Source organism: Argiope bruennichi, chromosome 11, assembly GCF_947563725.1.
Source record: "Argiope bruennichi chromosome 11, qqArgBrue1.1, whole genome shotgun sequence".
In the NCBI taxonomy this organism is placed as follows: domain Eukaryota; kingdom Metazoa; phylum Arthropoda; class Arachnida; order Araneae; family Araneidae; genus Argiope; species Argiope bruennichi.
In genome coordinates this window covers 30997991-31017238 of record NC_079161.1, presented here as the reverse complement: position 1 = coordinate 31017238, position 19248 = coordinate 30997991, and the positions used below count along the sequence as shown (strand labels likewise).

General features: G+C 26.9%; 1 protein-coding gene across 2 annotated transcripts in view; it reads right to left on the bottom strand.

The window, feature by feature from the left end:
- The window catches only part of LOC129957111 (protein cordon-bleu-like), a 195476-nt gene that overhangs the window by 113635 nt on the left and 62593 nt on the right, over positions 1-19248 (bottom strand). The window contains exon 1 of one of the 2 annotated variants that reach the window (XM_056069261.1): positions 189-207. The exons of the other annotated variant lie outside the window; for it this stretch is intronic. The gene's annotated coding sequence lies outside the window, so the exon portion shown is untranslated. Of the gene's footprint in view, positions 1-188; positions 208-19248 lie in introns of those variants that run through there. 2 annotated transcript variants of the gene reach the window in all.

The following is a 19248-nucleotide window of genomic DNA, read 5'->3' as shown; positions in this document are numbered from 1 at the left end:
TCGAAAAATAGAAATTCATATTATATCAAGAAGATAAATTTAAAAAAATAAGACTGTGACAGCTAATTCCAACAGACGGGCAATTTTATTTGGTTCGGCTTCTTCAAATTTGGCAAATTCCCAGAATTAAAAAAAATGATATTCTTCAGAACATTGCATGCAAGAGTAAAAACATTTAAACGACTTACAAACTTTTTCAGCAGTTTTCACATATTTTTCCAAGAAAACACTTACCTAAAAATACAAAAAAATAAATAATTAAAAACATAAGGCATAAAAGAAAATCGCAAAGCATAGATTCTTATAAAAAAATGAAAATAGATATATGGTTCTATGAATCAAAATTGCATAACTATAAAAAATACTGGTCCAAAGAGATAAATACATTTTTTTATTAAGACATATCCGGTTTTTCTCTCCAAATTATGAAACAATATTAAAAAAAACACAAGATTTAGAAATAACAATAATCGTGATAGCTTGGAAAAATAATTCTAAATATTATTATTCCAAAGAAAAAATTTTAAAGATCTGAAAATTAAAAATAATAATAATAAATAAATAAATGAAATCTCTTTGCTGATCCCAGTTTAATTGTCATGCTTTTTTTTCTCATATTCGAAACATTAAAAAAATTTTTGTTCTATTACAATGATAAATTCATGCTATGTTTAATTGTAACATGGGAAGGGAGATAAAAAATTAAAAAAGAATTCTTTATACTGAGCTGATTTGGTTGCAATGTTTGTTTGTTTTTTCTGCTTCCAAAACCATTTTTAAATCGCATTTAATTATAATTTTAAATCATATATATGAATTATTTCTGAAAGCATTAAATCAATACATTTATTTTTTATATGCACATAAATACAATAATTTGAAAGGTATGGCATTTTTCTTTATTATGGGCGGCAGTATATTTACTTGAACATAGAAATGTCACTGTAAATTTTCTTTAATATACATAAAATAAGCTGTTAAATTAATTACCATTTATTATAAAAAACTTCTTTAATTTTAAACAGTTTCAATTTGCATTATAGAATATAGCGCAGAATTGGCGAATGTTTACTTAATTTAAAATGCTCTATTTCGAATAATAGAATACAGAATATGTTTTTAAGCAAATATTATTTTCCAATAATATATTCTCTTATTTAAAATTCAGTTACTTTTTTAAAGTTTTTAAAAATTAGGCGGAAAAATTCATGAGAAGTTTTAAATTCATTGTACATTTCCTTTAATTTAAATGATGGAATTATAAGATATTATTTCTCGCGATATATTCTAGGAATCAATCTACCATGTAAAACAAGGGATAAGCACATTGTTTTTTCAAGATATCACTTTCTAAATGCTATCTTTTTTTTTATTAACATTCCTGATATCAGATATTAACTGGGACTGTGTTATCAGTCAACTTAAAAATAAATACATCTCCATGATTCAAGCCTTTTCCATCTTATTAAAAGTAAATTAATCCCATTGTAGTGCTTGAGGAAGAAGAAAATGTGAAACGTAGTTTAATGTTTATCTCTGTCTTTCAAGGAAAAGTTTCATTTGATCGTTTGGCAATAGGCGGATTAATTCTGATCTGACTGACAACTGAAGTTCAGTGTATCCAAATGATTTTAAACGGAGCCATTGATCGATTCTATGATTTTAGAACACTTCAATTCTATTTTATGTTTTCATGTGATATTTTGCATTTTTTCCCAACCATATTTATGGAACCTGAATGTTTTTCTGGTTGGGTGACCACTTTCCCGAGATAGTTAAAAAAAATTGAATTTTTATTGTGCTCAATTTACAAAACGTAATCTTAAGTTTTACGATAAATTCTGCATCATAAATCAAAGAATTGATTTCATTTTATTAGTTAAACTCGCAATGATAAAACAATTGTCAACGAAATCCTAATCACAATTACATAAATTTAAATAAATTTATGAAATTGTATCAGAGCAATAATAATAATAATAATAATTTTGTCTTTTTTTCCTCCTCACGTCAATGATACTGAATACAGAACAGCAGACGACAAAAACCGAAAATTATACCATGTTTAAAAAAGAAAAAAATTTGAAGGTTTGCTGCAAACGATAATATTAGAATTTAAAATGAATATACTGAATTAATTTTTGCGATTTTTAGAACATTAATTAACATTTTTCTTGATATCCTCATTAAAATTTTAAAATGTACATTGAATGCATTAAGATAAAATACATGTATAAATATATCATCAAAATAATGATAGAATAATTAAAATATTTTCAATGATTCGAGCAAATTTATTTCAAATTTTCAGTATCAATTTTTTTTTTTTTTTTTTTTTTTTTTTGCTATTTTAAGTAAAAAGATTTATTATTCGACTGAATCAATAAAATCGATGTAGAATCTCATTTCAGGAATTCTTTCAGAAGAATAAAAATGTTTACTTATTAAATTACTAAAATTCAGTAAAAAAATATTCTTAAATTTTGTAGATACTTAAAAATGGCATTTAATTTATAAAATGTTTCACTCTCAATTTTCAAAATAATTTGCTTTATTTTAACATCACCTTCAGGACACTAAATTTCCTTCTGATTAATAATTTCATGCACTGAAGAAGATTTCAACAATATTTAAATCGAGCACTTGGATTAAAATTCGTGTTACTCTTTTCTTTAGAATACAAAGTGATATATTTGGTATTCGTGATATTGTAAACAAATGGTCTCTATTAAAGTTCTGTAAAATAAAGCTGTAGAACAAAATTGATCTTTAAAAGAAAATTCCATAAGCTCTATTTATATCATAAAAATATGAAATAGAGGTAGCTCTATAGAATTTTTTGTGCTTATTAATATCCAGAATTTTTTTTCTACATCATTGATTTTATTGAATTTATTTCAAGCTTTTCGTACCACTGCTCACTCATTACTTTCAAAGCTCTTTGATCGTATATATATAGAATTTTCAATGCAATATAATCTTTAATTTTTTTCAGTTAAAAATCGAGACAATCGAAAATTATATAACCCTCAATATACATTTGAATAACCCCGAATACATTTGAAAATTAGATACTATGGAAGTATTTATTCTTAAGTTGACGCAACATTCATCTCAAGAAGTCGACATTTTAACTCCCTGCCCCCCCCCTAAAATATGTGGGTGGTCACATCCCTGGAAATAGCTTTATATTGTAAGTATTGTATAATATATCGGTGCTACATTATTAATACAAGATATTCATATAGACCTTGACCATTACATGCTCAAGATTCTCCACAATATTATAGTGATAAATTTCCGATATTGCACTAAACTGCAAATATTGAACAATATATTGGTGCTATCCAATTAGTATAAGATATCTTTATTGATTATGACCATTACAAACTGAAAATTCTCCACAATATTGTTTGTTGATTCGATATATTCAATAAATTTTCGGTATTACACTTAACTGAAAATATTAAACATTAAATTGATGCTTTCCTATTATGACAAGATTTTCTTAACGAGGACATATCCGTTGCATATTCAAAATTCTCACAATATTGTAAAGATAAACTTCCTAGATAATACGAAAGTAGAAATATGGAACAACATATTGATGTTACCTGTTTATTGAAATATCGAACAAATATTGATGTTATTTTCTCATACAAGACACTAGAAATATTAAACATATTGATGCTACCCTGCTTATACAAAATAACCCTATTGACACCCGACCGTTACATACTCAAGATTCTCCTCAAGACTTTGATGATATATTTAAGATATTGCCCTATTCTGCAAATATCGGTGCTTCCCTATTAGCACAAGACATCCCTGTTGATACATGGCCATTACGTACAACTCACCATAATATTGTAGTATTTGGGATATTGAACTAAACTGCAGGTATTAAATATTATATTGAAGGTACCTTATGAGTGTAGGTACCTTATGAGTGTATGTACCTTATGAGTGTATGTACCTTATGAGTGTATGAGTATATTTCCGATATTGCACTGTATTTTAAATTTTGAAATACATATATCGATGCTACCATCTGAGCATAGAAATAGTTCAAATTGAACTCCAGTAATGATAAAGAGAAAAGAAGGAGAGGTTGACATCCTGAACATCCTTCTTCGGAAGTCCATGAAAATAAAATATTTAAAAATCAATTTTTTTGCATTATTTTTTTAAATGTTGATACCAGCTTGTACCAATATGTTTTGATATCATTATGTCCTGAGAACCAATTAACCTCTCATAGCCACTGCTCAACACGGGCCAAACTAACGGTAATAAGCGGAAGAGGAAGCAAAGTTACAAAACAAATCTTTGATCTACCAGCGAGGAATGAATCAAAGGCGTTATATTCAAAACAATTGAGGTAAAAATCATCGATGCTTATATTATATCCACACCTCAGCCTGAAACCTGACTTTCTCGTTAAGTAATTCATTACACAAGGAAGAAAAAGAAAGGCTAAAATTTCCTTTGAAATCTGTGGCATCGCTCCATCGGCAAGCACGTCATTACCGGTTCATCGATGCCATCCTAGAAAATCGAAATCTTAAGAATGGCAAGCAAATGTCGTCTCCGGAAGCGGAAGATCTAGTTGTTGACAACTATACAGCTTTGATGAAAGAACTAATCTCAGAATACACAAACGATATGTACCCTCCCCATCTCATTTGCTCGACTCGTCAAATAAAGTTAAGACAAAAGGACATGAAGGCGAAAGAAAAAAAACATTTTCTGGTCCTTGACCTTGGAGTTGACGCTGGAATTGAGCTGTGACGAACGCCATTAGAAGACGCTTCTGTTCTTTGACAGTTCTGGATAATGACAGTCAAAGTATTTTTCACTTTTTAACCTTTCTTTATTGGCGAAAGCTGCTGCGAGTTAATGCAAGGCGAACGCGGAAATCCTGCTTTGCTGCAAAAAGAGAATTTTTGCTTGTCATTTGGGCATCGCTTAACTTGCAAAATGGCTCGCCTGATGACGCTTGCGTGTAAGATTTCGCATGCTACCCGGTAATTTCAACGTAATTTTCTAAACACTTAACCCGGAGGCACAGAAGTTACAAGGCAGGAATTTGTTGTTTTATTAAAAACGCATCGGCGGAAATTAGTGGAAAAATTGGCATGGGAATCTGGTAAACATGGCGCTGAACTTGGCAACGCTCTTTGAAAAGAAATCTGGATTAATCTACCTATTTAACTTGGCGTTGTTTAGTTTCTTATTGCAACCAAAGGGGGTAGTCTCCACAAAACTTTCTTGAATAATCTCTAATAAAGGTGTTATTCCAGAGTACACATTACAAGGCATAGGTTTCAATAGTTACGAAATATTAATCTTTGGCGTGAATGTAGCATTCCTACTGAATCTATTGTGGCATCCTTGGCGAATTATATGGCGATTAATTTATGGTATGTGGTTAATAGTACCCGAAAATTGAATTTCGGTTTTAGACGAATTGTCTCCAATCGATTGAAACAAAAATTTGACACAAAGCCACACTTGTAGTCACAAAATTCCTTATCAAATTTAATATATTTAAATGATTTTGTCTTGAGTTATCGCTTTTATATATATATGATAAGTAGAAATAGACGGTCAATGCCTCACTGGATTTGGCTCAAAATTTAATGGGTGTCTACACTATAAAATTTAAATATGTACCGAATTTTATCCATATAGCACTGTTCGCTTTGTAATTATCATATTATAGTGAGTGTGTTGCGATTTTCTACTGAACTGCCTGGTTTTAAATATAATATTTTTAATCTACACAAACACAGCTACACTACAAAATTTATAAACACATATAGACAAGTAAGTTAAAGTAAACAGTATGGTGGAGGGATTCTACCGTTTCCAACCGAAAGCATTCGGTGTTAGCGCAAGGGTTGCGCATAGAAAAAAAGTCGACCTCAGGATGCAGGTCTCCCGTTCAACTGCTTGTCTGTAAACGCCACAAGGAGCTTCTGTAAAACGCCACAAGGGGCGCTCTCTGCTCAATAGGAAAAAGAGGTGCTACAGTATTAATTTATATTCGGATAGACAACTTCATCTGAACATTTATTTAAAAACTGATAGAAATTTACAAATTTGATTTAAAGACCGTATATTAAATTTCACGGGTCTAGTTCAAGGCGTTTTTGAGTTATCTTTGTCAGAGACAGAGGGACATTTTCCAGAAATGTGTCTTCCGAACTCAGAGAGGTTTGAAACGTGGAGATTCGTCAAAATCTCGGGTTCGAATTTTTTGACGATTACTATACTTTCTCTATACTACGTATATGAGAAGGTAAAAAATTGTGTAAAGGGATTCAATACAGATGTAAACACATGGATAAATATACTTTTAGCAGCTCTTCCAAAGAAAAAAAATCAATACTGTAAAAATGTAAGCATAGATGAACTTCACTAATTCGAAGACGACACAATCAGTTTCGATTTAGGAAAAAGAGTATCTAAATATAAGCACAAGAGTAAATGCCACTTTTTAAAGCTAAATACATTTATAAGAATCCCTATTAACACAAGATATTGAAAGATATCTCCACGATGTTATTCGATATTTTGAATAATGGACATTATCGTGAGAATATCATAACAATGTTGTTGGAAATTTTGTGTTAATAGGAATATATTTATGATATTTAACAATTTTAACGTATAATCTCTATCAATAATAAAGTAGAATGCGTCTGTGTTAGTGTTTTAAAGAACTGACCGTTTGACCTAGTGCAAACAGATTTGACAAACTATACTTTGAAAGATAGAAATATGTACCTCCAAGCACTTTTTTGATATTTTAATTATATATTTAAAAATCAGACAATGTTGCAGCTTTTTTTTTTCTTTAAAATATTATTGCATAATACTTACATCATAATAAAATTCCCAGAATTGTATTTTTAATTATACAAATGCAAATTCCGCACTATTTTTTTTTCTCTTGAATTTTGACCGTTTTGTAAAGGATACTACTTTTTGCATAAATTTCAACACTATACCGTGGCATTCATATCTAAGCCATTTTCATAGTTGCGTCAAATGTTTAATCGCGTGATTTTAGTCCGCTGTTGAAAAGTAAGGAAATCGGCGTCAGAAAATTATATAGTCCAGTTAGACATTAAAGATTTTAACTTTTGTTATGATGGCATGGCGCTTCAATTTCATAAGGAATACGTAATAAGCAGAACAGATATAAATCTGTTAAAATAATACGGATTTAATATTTGTCGCAATTGGATGCTTAAAAGTATGTTATTGAAGAAATCATGATCTTCATCAAATCATGCATAAGAGGTTTAATTGAAATTAAACATAACTAATATTCTCAACAAACTAGATGGTCGACAAAGACGACTAGTAAAAAGTATTCTTAGATATTCAATTACAGTTGGACTAAATATACAATAAGTTCTAAAAATATCAGTAAAGTTCTTACCGACAGTACAGACATCCCTTAAAAAGTAACGTCAAATATCTCAATTTTCAAATTTAACAACAGCAAGAAAAAAATTGAATTTTTCAGTATTTTAAATAAATATATATTCGATTATATTTATTTAACTATGTACTTTTTTTTAATTCGGGTAATTTTGTAAAAATATTTTTGACCAATTTTTAACATATTTTAATGTTGCAATGAAATTCACTTTTCAATATTTCATCAAATATTTAATCATGTGATTTGCTTCAAATGTTTACAGCTATGGAAGAAATTCTCTACATATTACCAGCGCAGTTTAAATGAAGAATTAGAAAGTAAAATTGTGTTACGGTAAAATATAACTAGTAATTTGAATTAAATTAGTCGGTAATTAAAATTTATAAAGGCACTATGTCATGGGAATTGACTTCATTATGGAGGTTCATAATACTATAAACAGAACGCGTATGAAAGTTATTTTAATAAAAAGGAAGGAAGGAAGAATGCTTTCTTGGAGGAATCATGTACATCAAATAACGCATAAGAAATTTAACTGAAATTAAATACAATCAATATTTTCGGTGAAACACCTGGTCGCCAAAAGCGGTTAGTACGTAATGAATAAATAAAGAATAAGTAATTTTAATATATAAAGCAAAAAATATTAAATTTTTTTAATAAAATAAATTTATTTATTTCTATAAATAAGTAAAAAATTGCAATAAATAAAGGGTATGCATCAATTTGTAAACAAATATTTTACAAAAAAATGTCAAAATATTTAACTAAAATATATAACTTTATAAATAAATATAATATATAACTTTTAATAATATAAATATTTAAATAAAATATTTAACTTAAAAAAATATTTAATCCAAAATATTTAACTTTTTTTAAAAAGTGATAAATTTGTATTGTATTCGTATTTTTAAAAATTCAATGCAATGTCAAGCAACTCAATCCTCGATAGAGTCATCGTCAAAAATTATTCTCTTAACTGTTTATTGAGGCAACAAAGTAGAAAGTATTTAACTATAACAGAAACAATTTGAAAATAAAATTACTTTTTTTAACAGTTTAAGCTATGAAAACTCATTAACCAATACAAACTCGAATTTTAGACGATATTTTAGCATTATGTTATAGGGAGTTCAAGTGAGAAAAAATTCGAATTATAAACCTTTATTAAACTTGAATACTTAAAAATTTACAGGATTTATCTTAATACTTAAAGGAAAGCAAGTAATAAGATTCTTATAATTATGTTTTACTTTACTTTTACTTTGTCCCCCCCCCCTATAAAATAGATAATTATTCTGCAAGGACTAGAGTTTATGATTATCAACTAATAACAATAGATAAACAAAATGCCCGAAACAAACATTTCGTCCAATTTTATAAATAATTTCGGTCAAATATGCAAGGTTTTGTATTAACTTTGATGGCTTCCCCTTATCATAATCGCTATCTTAAATACGGCTGGCGCAGCACCCACCGGTTTAGAATTATTTCCGAATCACATTTTTTTTATTAGTTTTACAACCTAACAATATAGAAGCATGAATCACAGAAAAAAACAGCAACCAGAAAATGTATATTCTTTTTGACTCTGAACTATCCAGCAAAACACAGAAGCAAGAAACATATTTATAGTATAATGGCAATACAAAAAAAAAAACAATAAATGAGATCATGTGCTGCCATCTAGTGAGTAATATAGAAATAAGAATATACATCTCATATTTCAAATAAAATGCATCATGAACATATAAAAGCAAAAAAAGAATGAAAATCGATTTCACCTAGTTAAAAATCTTTTTAGATAGTAACGCTAAAATTCAATATTTGACATTTCTTTCAACACAAAAATTATTTAAAACATTAATAAGTCAAATAAAATGTTTGAACTCGTATCGCAAATAGATGGCGCTACAATAGGAGAAAAAGTATAAATCATCAATGATCTCTGTCTTGGAATTTAAATTAAGAAACTCTTCTTGAGCTCATTAAAAATAAACTATCAGAAATAACAAATAGAAAAAAATATGATGTCTTCAATAAATACTAAAGTTAACTTACAATAAAATAAAATTTATCAGAAATTAAAATTTAATAAGCGTTTATCAATAAGTTATAGTTTTTATGATGAGAGCAAGAATTTAAATAAATAAAAAAAGGAGAAAGAAAAAAATTTTCAGTTATATATTTAATTGAAAAAAATTCTAAACACAGATTTAAAAAAAAAAATTTAAAAAATACAAATAATTCTACAAATAAATACAAAATATTTTTTTTTTTCATATTCAAAAAATGATAATTATTTTATTTAAATAAAAGTATAAATAGTTTGATAGTATACTATTATCATTTGATAAATTCCACGAAAAGCAGCAATGATTTTAAACCACAAACTGATTCCTCTGTTAAACAATATTTTAAACAGCATATAAAATAAAAACTGTACAAAGATAAAAATAATTGTAACATAATGCTTTCTTCTTCAAATATGAAAATTAATTTTATGGATATTAGTAATATATTCAACAATCAAGTTGCATTAATGTATGAATATCTCATATATTAAAACAACTTACGCTACAAAGGAATTGATGAAATTAATATATCTTGTCAAGCTCATTGCCTAATTAAACTAATTCTTAGAAAGGCATAAACACCATGCATGCGGAAAAACAGTACAGCAGTAAGTACTCCTTCTGTCAAGCCAAGAATTCTGTAAAGTCTTTTATATAGTATATACATGCTACTTTCAGTGCATGTGTGATCTTGTTGAAATCTGTATTTCAAAATTTTGATTAAGGCAAAAGGTGCCAGAATTATTGAATTATAAAATTTTTTATTGATTGATAAAAAAAATTGATCTTGAAAAATTAAGAATACAATAATGCACTAGATACTCATCGAAAATAAATTTTTAAAAATATAATTTATGAAAATTACACAAATGATGCAAATGTGCTAAAGTCATAAGACGGACATTCTTTTCATTACAAAACATTAAAGATAAGAAGAAAATAAAGAATAAAACTACACAATTTATTACTTAAAATGAAATCTAAAATTTAGTTCCTTTGATATCTTCCTTACAAACCAGATAAAGCATTATTGAAATATTTGATTACAAACATTTTTATTTTAGTCAACAAAAACATGCAAATTAATCTATAAAGCTCACATTCACATAAACACAATTTAGATAGATTTTTAAACAAATATTAAAATACTTGAATCGAGGAATTATTTGTCAGATATTTAAAAAAATAATAATAAACATCCAAGACAGATATTTCCTATAATGCCAACTTTGAAGGAAAATATGAACTAAAACTCATTTATGGTAAAAATTGCATTCATATATTTTTTAAATGCTATTTTATTACAAAAAATTTTACGATAATTAAACAAAATGTAAGATAAATTGAAAAAGGATGGAGGACAACGAATAAACAACTAAGAAACAACTAAGGGTGGAGGACAACTAAGAAAAGAATATGCCACTGGTTCAAAAAACTTCTGACTGAGATGTATACCAATGAATTCACTCTTAAATTTCAACTGAGCTAATTTTGACTTTATCATATAATGGTGCATGAATGCAGTGTGGTATATAGTAACAAAAGCTATTATAACCTGAATGCCTAAGGGCACTTTTCATATAATAAATATTTTGTCCAAATAAATCAATCTGGTCTAGAAAATAGAAAACTGCTCACAAATGAAAAATCCCATTAATATACAGTAGGGGTAAAAATCATTGGATGTACAATATTTCACACTGTAATCTTAGAATTCACAACATTTAAAAAAAAAAATATTTAAAGCATTTCTGTTCAGAGTAATTCAGTACAAATCAAATGATAATATAAGAATAAATAAGTTTATGAAACACAATTATGTGATTAAAGCTCAGGATTATTTTCTTAATCACACTGTGCAATGGATCAATTAGCATCATGTCAATTTAGAATATAGGATGTTTCATCGGTTGATGTTATTATTTGATCAGAGTCAAAATGAACCAAATCCTTCCTCATGTCCTGTTATTTAGTCTGAAAATGAAACATTTTCCCAGCAAAAGAAAAAAATGCTAGAGATAATGAATTCTGAATAACAAATATAGCTTACAAAATGTAGAAAATAAACATTTCAACCCTTTTTTTAGATAACTATGTTCCAACAAAATTAAACCTAAGTGGTAATTATCTTTCCTCTTACAATCACTGCCATAACAAAGATAATTTACAAAATAGAGTTCTAATGTTGCTTTTAACTCGTACTTTTTAATATATTTGCCAACAATTTGGTATGCTTACAATACATTACCATTTCAAAAGAGAAATACTCTTTTTAAACTGAAATATTAATCAAAAGTTAAGGATAAAAACAAAAGATATTTGATAATAGCAATATTTAAAAAAATTGAAAACTGAATGATGCAATCATATGCTGTTATTTATTGAACAATAATGAATTTAAAAATGAATAGGACTCAATATACAATAAACATAAAATGAACAAACAAAGAAAAATCAATTTCATTGTGAAAAAACACATTAGAGAATAATGATAAAATTCAAAATGCCTTATATTGATACTTTTTTCAACATGGGAATTATTTTAAATGTTATTCATTTCAAGTAAAATATTTGTACCAGTATCACTAATAAATGTTGGAATAAAGATTAGAAATACATTTATTTAAGAAAAATCAACTATCAAAGTTTCAAATTTAAATTAAAAGGTTTTTCTCAGATAAAAAAAAAAAAACTGATGTAGCTGTGCAAATCTTGGCATAGAGAGAGTAATTTAAGCCTGGGCATAATATGATTTTTTCTACTTTTTTGTAAACATTGGTTTATTAAATGTGGCATAACATAGACTTAAATTGTCATGAAATATAGCTACTAATGTTTTTTCATGATGCCTTTTTAAGATTGGTTACTGGAGAATCATTAATACCTTTCTTCTCTCTCCCACTATTAGCATGATTTAAATATAAATACTTTCATTGCTTACTTATTTGCATTATGAAACACTAATCAATGACAAAATAATATTTATTATTTTCATCTTAATATTTAGAATTGATATTGTATTATCTTTTAAATTCATGAGATTTATTTATTTTATAAAATGTAAAGTTTATTAATATTCTAATAATTTTAACTTTCTCTCTCTCTCTCTTGCTGTACTAAATATCAATTTTAAATTACCAAGACCGATATATAACAAACTAAAAGAATAAATAAAATGTCTTTAATAAATAGTAAGGTTTACTTGCTGTAGAATGAAATTTAAAGGAACAAAACAAACTTTTGAAAGGAATTAAACAAAAAAAATTTACAATATCATCTACATAAAGTGTAGTAATGATACAATCAGAAAATTGAAGCACTTATTTATGTTTGCATAAAGTGCTTAAACAACAAAAATTATAAATTTATTCCCAGTATCATTTATAAAAATGGCAAAGGATTTAAAATAAGACTTAATTTTATCTAAATTGAAACCAGGAATATATCAATTTAATAATTTACTATGCAATTCTTTGAACCAGAAGACAATTCTAAAATTTTCAATCTATAATATAATTATTTTGTTACTTTTTCATTTTGATTCAGAAAATAAAAAGCTTTAAAAATTATTTGAGGTATTCAAAATCAAAAGTTTTGAAAGAATGGCAATTCAAAAAAATTATTTTTGAAAGAACAATTCAAAATTTTATTGAATTATAATTTCAAATACTTAAACGAAAAATCTATGTCAACTTAAAATGCATCACATTAAAAATTATCAGTAACATCCAATTCTTAATAATACAGTACAGCCATCTAGTGTATAAAACAGACACTAAACTCATAAATATTAAACTTCCTGTCTTTCAACTTTTATAAAATTCTAGTTCAAGCAGGAATTAAAAGTTTATTCTCTTGTTAATTCAAATTTAATAAAAGAAACTTGATAAATAATCAATAAATGATAAAAATTTGAAATTATAAAAATGGTTTCAATTTAGGTTATGTGAACTATCTAAAATAAAAAGAAAAAAGAAAGATATCTTAAATAAATAGAAAGATAACTTGCTGCAAAATGAAATTTAAAATCAAATTTGTGTTACATACATCCAGAATTGAATTATTCTTTCTTAATGTAATTATTTACTAAACATTTATCACTAAATTTTAATTTTCTCATGAGAAAACAAGGCAATGAATAAATGAAGAAAAAAAGAAGAAAGAAAATAAATGTTTTTTTTTTTTGTGAATATAAACACTAGAATGCTCCTAAAACACAGATAAAATTATCAGTGAAAAATACAGTAAAATTCTGCAAATAAAATATAACACATTCTTTCGTATTCAAAAACAGAGAATTTATTTAAATAAAAAGATAAATAATTTGATATTACCTTATTTACAACAGCTAAATTTTACTGACAGCAGCAATAATATGAAACCACAAATTGATTCTTCTAGTAAGCATAATGTCTTCACATTGTAACAAATAATGCACATAATATTGAGATATTATATAATAAATGTGAAAGACATATAGGATAGAAATTGTAAAAAAATAATTTTAACAAAATGCTCTTTTCTATAACTGCTGTTACATTTCATGAATATTTAGAAATATATACTACAAACAACTTGTATTAGGTATGATTAACTAATTTGCATAATTTAATATTTATTTCAAGGAGAAGGGGAATTGAAAAATGGCTAGCAAATATATCACAAAAGAAAAGGGAATAGATTAAAATATCTATTTCTACTAATATAAATGGAGAATGTGTAAGTTGGCACCCTAGAGGTAGACTATTAAATTTAAAGTTACAAAATTTAGCATAAATATATTACAAAGAATAGGAATGTGCACTTGGAGCAACTGATTTTTGAAAATTTCATTACAATTTTAATTAAATAAGCACTGAAAAGTTTTTACATTCTTTCCATTATAACAATCATATTATAGAACAAAATTGGTTCTGGAGTATTTTCCACAGGTACTTATTAATTAACAACAAAGGATTGGTAATAATTTTGACATTTTTTTCATCGTTAACATCAATAATTTTGATATCTTTTAATATAAAAAGTGTAAACACATGCTTGTTTTCTTCTTATAAGTTAAAAGCAAGCTCATTTGGTTTTAGTGCTATTTTTTATCAGTTTGGGCTATTTTGCCATTAATTTATAAGTACCTTTTCACATTGGCTTTCTATCACTGTTCACTCTTCGAGATTTATTATTGCTTGAAATTATTTGTTTCATATAGCACAAAAATGCTTAGTTTATTTTGGTAATGATTAATTTTATACTTGAGATAATTATGATAAAATCTAAGTTTTGAGATTGATTTTTGCAATTATAGAGTTTTTCTCCTTTATGCATTGAACTTAACAGAAGAATTTTAGGTTTTACATTGTTTCGTACAGGTGCAACAGGTATATTTACCTTGTTTCATTGCTATTTTGATCTATAATACCAGAACCATGAACATGCTTTTAATTTTGAATAATTACTAAAAATTGTCTTTGCTGATTAGATTGTTAACTTCAAAACTTTTAAAAAAGAAATTTTAATTACCAACTTGACTAGTATTGATGTTATGAATATCAAACAATATAATTTATTTTTTATTGTCTTATATTGCCCTAATGTATGCTTATGTAAAACTTTGATAACTTGCATCATATTGAAAATGATGCAATTCACTTACTTGATCCTGGAATATCCACATTTCTGGAATGCCCTTTTTCATGACATGAAAAATTAGCATATCTCACTCAATGGATTTGGATGAGTTTTTGCATGAGTTTTCAAGTCAAATCGTGTTTCAAACTTTTTACTACATACTTTGCATTTGAAAGGATATATAACTACATGGTCAAGATAATGTTGCCAAAGAGAGTCATGTGTTGAAAGCTGCTTTTCACAAAATGAACAGTTAAAACCCCCATGTGATTTTTGTGCATGACTAGCAAAAAAATGCTTTCTTAAAGAATTTTTACTTGCATAGACTTTAGGACAAATCTTACACTCACAAGAAGGTTCTTCGTGAATAAGTTGATGCTTGATTAAATCATAATGAAACCTAAATTTGCAAAAACATGTTTCACATTTATGAGGCCGCTCCCCATTGTGTATGAGTTTATGTTCTTTCAAAGAATAATTTGAAATACAAGATTTATTGCAAACATCACAAACATATTTACTCTTTTTATTAAGAAGTTTAATTCTATTTTGTATCTTCTGATTGGTATGAAAAGGTGCTAATTCTTGTTCTTCTTTTTTAATGGTAACTTCTGGCAATGAAGATTCTTTATACATTTCTGTAGAATTGCCAGAATTAAATATAAAAGTCGCTTTAGAGTCAGAATTTGAAGCATCTAATGGTTCCTTTTTCTCGGTTGGAGAATGCCCATCAAGAATTTCTTCGGTTTTAATTGCCTTAATATTTATATCACATTCAAAATGTGCTTTGTTATGAACAGTTTTCTTGTGCCTATCAAAATCAAAATGAGATTCAAGACTTTGGGAACATTCAACACATTTATATAATTCTTCTTCACTTTGTAACTGCTCATTTTCTTTAAGAGAAACTTCAGCTTTGAACTTTTCATTACATGCAGAACAACAATAAAGAATTTGTTCAGAATTATTCACTTGCTCTAACTTGGTAGATTCATCTATATATTCTTTATGACAGGTTTTGCACTGAAAAGAATTTTGCCCTTCCTCTTTAGTTATTTGTTTTGGTCTGGAAAGTTTTATATCAGTTTGATTTTGTTCACTACCATTGTTTCCAACTGAGGAACTTTTTGTCCAGTGTGAAACAATATGCTCTTCGAAGTCTTTTTTCTCATTAAATATTTCATTGCAAATCCCACATATGTATGTAGAAGGTATGTTTTCAATATTATGATCAGTATCATTATTACCAAACATTGTCTCAAAAAATTATGTGTGAAATTATTGGATATGGTTACATTGATATTAAGAAAGAGCCAAATTTATACATAATTAAAAAGTGACAAACTTTCATTTCATCACAAGACTTTAAATTTTGGAGAAATTTAGCTGAAAATGTGATAATTTTTTTTATATAAAATCGCTATCTCAAAACATAAAACATTCGACTAGTATTTTTAAATTCACGTTTAGAAAGTTAAATAAAACATCCTTTTTTATATATGGAATTCCGAGCAATTTCATTCAAATAATAACTGCAACCAGCTAGCTCTTCTAGATTCAAAACAAATTTAGAGTCACAAAATCATGCTTCATTAAATGGTTTCGGGTGCAATACAGTCCAGAAAATCTTTTACAACATATTGAGAGACAATTTTATTTCAATAAGTTATCCCCAGATTAGTCAAAAGGTAATCCCTAGTCTGATAAATGACAGTATGCCATTTTGTTTACAAACATCGTAAGTCTAAAGCATTTTGCATTTAGATTCTGCACCTTACCACGGAGAATTCTGACATTTCGATTGGTTCAAACTTCACCAAAACTTTGCTTTGCATTTATTGGTTGCTAAAAGTTAGCTTTGTTTTATAAGTAAGTATTCCCCAAAGAAATTAAAAATAATCTAAAAAGCATGGTGGGATAGAAAATAAAGATATATGAAAATAATAAAAATGTAAATGAGCAAACGATTAAAAATCTTTAGAAGCATTTTTCGATGCAAAAAAACTCTTCAAAGCTCTTGTGAGACAGAAATTAAATATTAAATTTATACAATATATCAAAAACTAAAAAAGCGAAACAAATTGTTTTCATAAGCCGACAAAGAAATTCTTTCATTTATTATTCTTAAATTTTGCAAGATCTTTGGATTTTCAACTAAAAGAAAACCTTGCAATCAATCTTCACCAATAAAATCTAAAATTAAAAAAAAATAAAATCGATAAAGCTTTTGCGAAAACTTTTTTTTTTTTTTTGGTCTTCAGAATTATGCGAATTAATCTTTAATGCTTACATTCAATGAAACAAAATGTAGGTTGACTTTTAAAAGGTCATCTATATTTTTAAAGGCAGAAAATGTTTGTATTCTTGCAGCAAAAGATTCAAGATAGAGCTTTCTTGTAGCGCCATCTTTGAAGAAAAATATGTACTATAATGAATCAGGGGTAAAAATTAATTAATGTTACCGGCAATATATGAAACGGCGCCATTCTATTGAATACCAAGATATTTTATAAAATGCCTGACCATTTTATTACCGATTTTCCATGTTTTTGGAAAATAGGTAATACAAAGGCTATTACTTAAAAGACTCAAAAATTAAAATAAAAAAATAAAGACATCATTTAAAAAATAATTAAATAAGACTGTTTTTAAAAAAACTTATAATGAATATGTACAAATATAACTAAAGTCAAATAAAACAAAACTTACGCCTTTTTTATTAAAAAAAACTCAAATAAACTATAAACCTACTAGTGGAATTAAGAATTTTAAAAAAAAGAAGTTTTATTTCAAATTGCGCTTACTTTTATTTCTTACTAGCCATTAACGGTTTTTTGCCAGACGGTTCTCTGGGTATTATGATCGCTAAAAGTTTTAAGTAACTTTGTTTTAAACTTTAAGAAAAATGTTCCTAAATGCTTCCTATGCAAAATGTTTTTAATACTTCAAGTTTTGACGATCATTTAACTTATATTATTATAGAAGCCCGTTCAGCTCATTATGCTATAGATTTTCCTAATTTTCTATCAATCTCTCAAAAATCTGAACTTGAACTTTAAATTTGAAACTGAAGTGATTAAGCTTCAATTAATACAATACTTTTTTGCTAAAATGAAAAAAAAAAAAAAATGAGTACAGAAAAAAATTCATTTAACATCAAAATCTTATGTGTTATACAGAATATTTTTTTTTATACAATACCACAAAATATTATTCTATAAAGGTTTGTTTGATTTATCATAAAATTCAGTTTTAATTTGAAAAGGAGTTAAATAAAGAAAATAATAATATTTATTTTGTTTAAATCAATAAATGTTCCCCGGAAAAAAATTATTAATTCTAAATTTTATACAATCTTTCGATCATATAAATTATATTCAATAAAATAAAGGCATTCTCTGGGATTAACGCCGTTATTTGAGAAAATTTGGGAGAAATCACTCCAGCTGGTTACTTTCTCTTATACGAAGTATTGGAAAGGATGATTAAGAATCCTTTTCTTTTATTCAAAAAAAAAAAAAAAAATCGTAATTTTTCGACAACGTGGTGACAAAGTGGCCTCGTATTTTTTATTAATGCTCCAAACAACAGATGCGTGTGCTGAAATATTAGCTTGCTCGCTCTATTAATTTCTCTCAAGAATTATTGCGTGTAAGGTATCTCTAAAACATGCCATTTTTGTTTTTGCAGACCTGTAGAATCTTCCTTACTATTTATTATCTTGTATATGAAGTATACACAAACAGAAATTACTGTAAGCGTCAAAAATTTCGTATTCGAATACAAAAAACACATATGAGGACGATACCTGCCTGTCTTTCAATATGATAACTCAGAATCGCTTTGAGCTAGATCGATGATATTTGAGGTATGGATTTTACATCAAAATTGCAGATTTCTATAAACGTTTGAACCAAATCTGTTCAGAGGAAGTCTACTCGTCTGGCTTCCCAAATGCAGATGAATACGATAATTACAAATTATGAAGAGCTAGATAGATAAAATTTGGTACACAAATTTATCATCTATAGAGTAAATCCATATCAAATTTGTAATCAAATCACCGAGAGGGTGAACGTCTGTCAGTCTGTA